Here is an 8,709-nt window from a genome sequence, read left to right as displayed (position 1 = left end):
CAGTCGGGCATTTCAGTAAAACAGGGCATTCGGCCCAAAACATTTATATGCATCAAAATAGAGTCACAAAACTGAGTTATGCGGTAAACAAGTATAAACATGACTGAGTATAGATTTTCAATCAAAAACAGTGAGAGGATGGTAAGAAACAGCCCCTAAGGGTCCAAACAACATTGGCGCAAGGCCCAAACATGGCATTCAACCCAATTTACAGAAATTCTTTCTAAAACATGTAAGTATCAAATGGTTTCAACAAAGTATGCAACTTTACAGTTGCTACGGGACGGACCAAGTCAATAATCCTCAATAGTGCATGCCCACACTCCCGTCACCTAGTATGTGTGTCACTTCAAAATAGTAGAATGATACGAAATCCGGGGTTTCATACCCCCAGGACTAGATTTACAATCGTTACTTACCTCAAAACATGAAACTTTTTACTCTACTATGCCTTTGCCTCGCAAATCGGCCTCCGAATGCCTCAAATCTGGTCATAAATAATTCGTTTCAGTCAATAAAATTCATTGGAATTAATTCCACAAGATAATAATGATTTTTCCATAAATATCCGAAAATTAGCTCAAAAATTGCCTGTGAGGCCCATGTCTCGGAACTCGACAAAAATAACAAAATCCGAAAGCCCATTTAACCACGAGTCTACCCATACCAATTTTACCAAAATCCGACCTCAACTCGACCCTCAAATCTACAAATCTTATTTCCAAATTTCTAAGTTCCAATCTCCGATTTACACCTCAAACTCATGTAATCTAGTCGGATTATTCGATGATAATTCAATATTATGGAGTAGAAATGATCACAAGGGACTTACCTCAAGTTTTCCTTGAAAATATATCAAAAATCGCCTCTCCTCAAGCTCCAATTTGTCAAAAATGGCAAATGGGACGAAGTCCCTATTTTTATAATTCTGCCCAGACATCCTCGGTTCAGCCTCGATCTTGGCCTTCGATCGAGGTCCTCGATCCTGGCCCTCAGTCCTGGCCCTCGATCCTAGTTCTCGATCCTGGCCCTCGATTATGACTTTGACCCGGCCTTCGACCGTGACCCTCGACCCTGGGCTCGATCATGCCTTCGATCGTGGCCCTCGACTCTGGGCTCGATCATGGCTTCGATCGTGGCCCTCGACCCTAAGCTCGATCTGGGATTCGGTCATGGCCCTCGACCCTGAGATCTATCTGGGCTCGATTTCTGGGCTCGATTTTTTGGCTCGAATCTGGCAGAAGCAATTTCCAATAGAAGGAAATTACATCAGTTGTTGTAGTTCAATTTTTAATCTGTTAACCATCCGAAACACACCCGAGGCCCTCGGGACCTCAACCAAATATACCAACAAGTCCTAAAACATCATACGAACTTAGTAGAATCCTCAAATCACCTCAAACAATGCTAAAACCCTGAATTACGCCCCAATTCAAGTCTAATGAACTTTGAAATTTCTAATTTCTACAAACAACTTCGGAACCTATCAAATCACGTCCGATTGACCTCAAATTTTGCACACAAGTCCTAAATGACATAACAGAGGTATTCCAATTTTCAAAATTGGATTCCAACCCCGATATCAAAAAGTCATCCCCCCGGTCAAACTTCTCAAAAATAAAACTTTCGGCATTTCAAGCCTAATTCCTCTACTGACTTCCAAATAATATTCCGGACACGCTCCTAAGCCCAAAATCACCATACGGAACTATTGGAATCATCAAAATTCAAATCTGAGGTCATTTACACATAGGTCCATATCCGATCCACTTTTCTAACTTAAAATTTTCAATTATGAGACTAAGTGTCTCATTTCACTCCGAGTTCCTTTCAGACTCGAACTAACTAACCCGATATAACATAATATAGCTGAATAACACAAAAACAAGTAGGCGTGCGTCCGGATTTGGATTGGAGGTCCGTAGGGTAATTTGAAGCATTTTGGCGGAAATTGGAAAGTTGAAGTTTTGGAAGATTAAGAGGTTTGACCGAGAGTTGACTTTGGTGATATCGGGGTCAGAATGCAATTTTGAGAGTTGGAACAGCTCTGTTAGTCATTTGGGACTTGCCTGCAAAATTTGGTATCATTTGGAGTTGATTTGATATAGTTCAGGCGCTTGATTGCGATTCTATAAGTTCTTGAAGTTCATTGTGATTTTCATGTGTTTTGGCATCTGATTCATGATTCTAAAGGTTATTTTGGTGTTTCAATCGCGCGAGCGAGTTCGTGTTATGTTTTTAGACTCGTGTGGGTGTTTGGTTTAGAGCCTCGGGGCCTCGGGTGAGTTTCGGATTAGCTTCAGAGTGTTTTGTTAAGAATTTTGAGTGATGTTCTGGTTTCATCGCATTTGCGATGTTTTGGTCGCAAATGCAACTACCGCATTTTCTTGGTATTCTTTGTATTTGCGAACCTGGGCTGTTGGGGACTGGATAGCATTTCCGATGAAAGTGTCGCTTTTCCGAAGCCTGAAGAGTTTCGCATTTGCGAACTCTGTATCGCATTTGCAATGAAGGCCTGGTCTGTCAGGGGTCGCATTTGCGGAGGTCGCATTTGCGAACCCCCTGTCGCAAATGCGACATCTGCAGCCTGCTAAATGCTGGGCATTCCGAGTTTTAGCTTCATTGTTTGTCATATTTTGAACCCCTAGGTTCGATAGTGGGCGATTTTGAGAGAGGAATTTCATCTACAATCATTGGGTAAGTACCTCTAATCAATTTATTATATTTTGTAATTATACCTCAGATTTAACATCAAATTCATGAGAATCTAAAGGAAAATTTAGGAAAAATTTGTAAAATCTTTCAAAAATGAAAAATGATGATTTGAAAGACGAATTGGTATCGGAACTTGATAATTATGGTATGGTTTAACACGTATCAGAATGGGTGTTCGGGTTTGTAAATTTTATCGGATTCCGGGGTGCGAGCCCGAGGGGTTGACGTTTGTTGACTCTTTGCAAATTGTATAATGATCATAGCTTTGTTAATTGAAATTATTTTCTCTTGCATTGTTTGATATATTTAAGTCGTATTTGGCTAGATTGAGCCGAGCGGTGGTGAATAGGTAAAGGAAAAAGCTAAATTGAGTATTGAGTTGACCGAATTGAGGTAAGTGTCTTGCCTAACCTTGTGTGGGGGAACCTACCCCTTTGGAATTGAGTCGATTGTGCTATCTAGTTATGTGGAAGCCGTGTATGCAAGGTGACGAGTGGGTAAACAGTCTATATGTGGCATTAACCGGTTTAGATTGTCTAGTCTCTTCCCATTCCTTTGATTAAGTTGTCATAACATGTGGTATCTCGTTGTTAGGCTACCCTTACATGCTCTATATGATGTTGTTAGCACTTATTTACCTCTTGCTCATTATTTGGCCCTTATATGCCTTGGTTGAAGTTATTGACTTCCTTATTGTCTTGTTACCTCTTAATTGTTGAGTTCCTCTATGAATCTGTGCATATCTGCTACATGTCCAAATTGTTATAATTGCATGCTTAATTATCACGTGCCTTACATGTCTTGTCATTTTTGTAAAGGTTGTTGTATTCCTTTGATTTTTACGTTGTTCCTTTGTTGCTGTGTACTCATACCCTCGGTTGTAGAAAATTCTTGTAAATTAAGTTATTGAATTGTTGTTGTTGATTTAAATTATTGTACGGGGGATCGGGTTGCACGCCACAACAGGTGAAATAAGGGAGGTAGTGAAATAAGGGAGGATATTTATATTGTGACATTGTGATTGTACGATGGGATCGGGTTGCACGCCGTAACTGTGGAATAAGGGTGAATTGTTATGGTGAAATAAGGGTGAATTATGATATTTATATTATATGGTGAGATCGGGTTGCGCGCCGCAACATATTATATTTATTGTTATGATATTGATGTTGTACGGTGGGATCGGGTTGCACGTCGTAACATGTGAAATAAGGGTGAATTGATATGGTGGAATAAGGGTGAATTATGATATTGATATTAGATGGTGGGATCGGGTTGCACGCTGCAACATATTTGTGTATTTTGTATCCCCTATTTTATTGTATTGGCTTCAGTTCCTTCGTACGAGATTATGAGAATTTGTATTTCCGGTTTTCACTGTCTTCTGAGGATTGAGTTATTGTCATTGACTTACTACCTTGCCGTCATTTCCTGAACTCTTTTTCCTAGTACTATTATTTTGGTAAATTGATTTTCAAGGTGAATTTACTACATTGAGTCATTACCGCATGCCCTGCTGAGTTGTTAGTAATATAATGATTTAAAATAAACGAATTAATATCACGCTACCTTGCATGACTTCTTAGTTAAAACTCACTATATATTTTGGTATTTACTATTTCTAATAGTTGTTATATTTTATTTCAATTGATTTCTCAACTTAATCTCCTTAACCTGTCTGAGGTTTTTATCTTACTTAAAAAGGAATAGTTATTATGATTTAATTTAATGAATTCTATATTAAATTCAATAGCTTGTTCAATGTTGTAATTTTATTCGAAAAATGTTATTTTTCTTCACTCAAATGATTTCTAAAACAAAATCATCTTCCTGACGGATTTCCTACCTAGTCTAGAAACTGAAATTTTACCTTGTGATGTATAAATAAAATGTCTGGAACATCTTAATTAGCATTTGACACGGATATTATGTACCGAGTAGCACATGGGTTTTGCCGTGCAAAGTGAGATGGAGAGATGTGGGCACAAGGTGCCATGCGTGTTAAAGGTTTGGAAGTTGTAGTTTATGATATGAGATTACGAGGATTGGAATTGTTGGAATCGTGTATTAGAAACGATTTGATTGGTTGAGTTGACATCATTTTCTCTATCTGAGCATATTTATACTTCATCCGTACCCCAACTATGTTGTTGTTTAATTACTTGGTTATTCCTCGTTGCCATTCGTGTACCCCTTATCGTTATTATTTATTGTAATTTGATTTCTTTCTGCTATTGGCATTACTCTAATATTCCTTCCTTGTTAGCTTTATGTCATATCCTGCCCAGGTTTATATTTTTGGTAGGTGTCTTGACCTGGCCTCGTCACTACTCTACCGAGGTTAGGCTTGATACTTACTAGGTACCACCGTGGTGTACTCATGCTACGCTTCTGTACATTTCTTTGTGCAGAGCCAGGTACTTCGGATCGAGTAGTTTTTGAGACTCATTCTTGGTGTGGCTGGAGACTTCAAGGTACACCTGTCGGGCGTTCGCAACCTCCGAAGTCACCCTCTAATGCATTTATTTCCATTATTTCTTCTATTCCGGAACAGTGATGTATTCATTATGTAAAAATTCTCTTAGAAAGGCTTATGACTTGTGCTACCGGTTTTGGGATTGTAAATTTGTATAAAGATTTCTATTTTGAAATTGTTCGATGTTAGTTAAATATTGTTGTTATTTCAGTCAACGTTAGGCTTACCTAGTTTTAGAGACTAGGTACAATCACGACTCCTTTAGAGGGATTTTGGGTCGTGACAAGTTGGTATTAGAGCTATAGGTTCATAGGTGCTACGATTCATAAGCAGGTTTAGTAGAGTCTTGCGGATCGGTACGGAGTCGTCTGTACTTATCTTTGAGAGGCTATGAAAACTATTAGGAAATTCCACTTCTTTCATTCCTTGTCGTGCGACATTTATTCAGCTTGAAGCATATACCTTATGTTCCTTTGCATTCCCTCGTGCATGGTATCGCGCTCTTGGTATTAGCTATGTGCCAGCTATTCGTGATGTTGCAGATAGACTACGAGAGCCAGGGATGCTCAAACATTGTCTCAACGTGTCGTCCATACAGAGGATGCAGAGGTATTGGAAGACTATTTAGTTGATCACATGGAAGTGCAATGGGTCCCGACATCTGGTTAAAAAGTACGAGCTTGGGAAGGTTTAATTGGTTGACTAGTCATCGCGATCGTGGTGGGGTCACGAGGTGGATGTTGATTGAGGATAGTTGGTGGTCTTAAAGACTATGTGCTTTGTATGGGATTTCTACTCTGTGAAAGGTACATATTGTCGTTCAAGGCACTGAAGGAAACGAGTTTGACTGTCATGAGAATGGATGTGCGCTTAGTAGATGACTTGGAGTACTTTGTAATTGGTATTGTACGAGTCGTGAAGGTTAGTTTTACGGATCATCAGATGTTGTTTTCTATGGCTTTGCGCCAAGTGGGGGAGGCCACTAGAGGCATTCAAATTGCAAAGTCAAGTGTTATATCAGTTTTGGCCTGAGAGGTGTATATATATGGTATTGGAAGGTTCCCCAAAATTTATATTTGATTAAGACCTGAGATTTTGCATGGGATGATGTTGGGTCTTGCGGTGTTTCTGCGTCATTAATGGATCTACATTTTAGTATAAAAGGTAGTCGGAGAAATAACTTCAATTCACAGAAGGTCTATTCAGCGTGGGCATCTTGGTTGCGACATTATGGTTTGCTTCACACCCAAATACTTTGGTTTATGAGCTTCTAGGCTATGTGATTCGTGCTAGGATTCTCTGTGATGGGCTTTGGTTGGGATCATTGTGTATCGACATGGAGGAGTGTTACCCTAGAGGAAAGACGAGGAGTATCCGAAGAAATGGGTCAGCTCTATGGTGTTGGGTCAGCATAGCAATGGAAGTAATTGCTCCTTTTTGAATGGGAATTCCCTATCGGCATTTGTGGTGGTACTTTTGGGTTGGATGGTTTGTGTGACTCGGTTGAGTTAGGGAGATGCGGTCCTGATGGCTTAGTTGCATGTGGGTGGGTCTCTGAGAGTTCTCGATGGTGTTGGCCATGGCTTGAGTCGATTGTCTGTTACGGGCATAAGGAATATGTTGTACATTATGGTTTTCTCCTGGATGGATATCAGAAGTTAATAGAATGTTGGCATTATTGGATATCATATGTGAAGAGCGTGCATTTTAGGAAGGAACCTTGTGTTTTGGTTCGTAGATGCGTGGCTAGTGACATGGTGATTACTGGGTTTTGAGGCTTCCGAGGTTCAGGTTTTGTTATGGGATAGAAAATCTATATGGGTGCTTCAGTAAGATGATGGGGTATGAGTGATGTATCAGCCATTCGAGTAGCGTAGTTGAGTTTGGGTATGGAAATTTTGGTATTCCTGAGGTTTTGGGGCTGGATGTCCTCATAGGCGGACTATTTCTTGTTTGCGGATTGTGAAGAAATGTTGAGAATGGGATAACTAATAGCATACATTATCGACAGGTTGCTATGGGATTTTGGAAGGATATTTACCTGTTCGGGAATGATTAGGATTTGGTTCGGGAGCTATTTGAAAGCCTAAAGGGAATGTGTATTTTCTATCAGATCGAGTTTGGGTGCTCTTGTGAGATTATTATCACGGTTATGTTATCGGGCGAAAAGGATATTATTTGTGACCTGACCTATGTTATGTGTCTTTCTCTTATGCGATGATGGGTTGTGAGGTATATAATTATTATCCACACATGTTGTGATTCCGTTCACGCCTTATGGTGATGTGGGCAAGATGGCCCCCATGATGTTGCTTTCCTTATTGCACCTTAGTTGTGCTTGTTTTCCACCATGTTGTTCTATTTCTATTCATTTCCTATAGTTATACTTATGCACTCTATTGTACTTGATATAAGCATTCATGTGATCAGTGAACCCAAGCACATTGGCTCGATGAGTATCCCTATCAATCCATGTGATCAGTGAACCCAAGCACATTGGCTCGATGAGTATCCCTATGTGGATTGATACATTTGGGGTCGGGCTGCACGCCGCAGTGGATGTTATGTTCCTTGTGTTTATTTTGTGTCCATTTCCCCTCTGCGGGATAAGTTGATAAAACTGTACTTTGTCATTATATCTGTTGCACTTGTTAGATAATCCTCGTACCTTACTTTCCTTCTATTTTGCTGCATGCCTGGGTTATTGCCTGTTTGGTGTACGGGTCGTGTTATGTGAGGATTTGTGTGGTTCCGTGATGAGTTGTTAGCTGGACTGCTTGTATTGGCTGAGAAGAGGTTCTTAGATTTGAGATTCACACTATCGATTTGGGGTGAGGAGTGGTTAGAAGGATGATGATATTTCCGCTTAGATTTAGGTAATGGCTCTTGAGGGATGGGAGCACTTCTTGGCTTGTTGACTTCATGCGTGGTTGTGAGTTTGTGCATGTTTCTTGTATCTTGGTCAACGTCGTGGAGGTCTAAAACAAGGTTTTATTCAATGAGAGGCATATTGTCGGCATCCAGATTGTTATTGGGCAGCTATGATGGTCAGAAGATATTACTACGGGCATTTGAGTTGTTTGGAACATCATGTGATTGTGACCTGGGTTGAAATTGTGGCTCGATTCAGCTTGTTCAGGTTTGTACAACGTGATGATGCGAGATTCGGATCTTATGATGTGTTTCAGATATTGAGGGTTGGGTTCTGTCTTAAGTTATGGACTAAGGATGAAGTGAGGTCTTCGGTTAAGTTGCGTTATCGGGCCTACATAGGTTTGGGTGATGGGGAATCACCCCCCGGTGTATGAATGGTGAGCTCATACAGTGATTTGATGGCTTTGGAACTACTCCGGGAACGTTCGAGGAAGAACGTATGTTTAAGTATGGGAAGATGTAACGACCCGACTTGTCATTTTGAGAAATTGCGTCCGGTTCGGCAGTTTGAGGTCACGAGTAGCTTCACACAGTATAATATGACTTGCGTGCATCATCAATTCGGGTTTTTTAGGGGTTCGAAA

Source organism: Nicotiana tomentosiformis, chromosome 12 (genome assembly GCF_000390325.3).
Source record: "Nicotiana tomentosiformis chromosome 12, ASM39032v3, whole genome shotgun sequence".
Lineage (NCBI taxonomy): Eukaryota > Viridiplantae > Streptophyta > Magnoliopsida > Solanales > Solanaceae > Nicotiana > Nicotiana tomentosiformis.
This window is presented reverse-complemented; position numbering follows the sequence as displayed.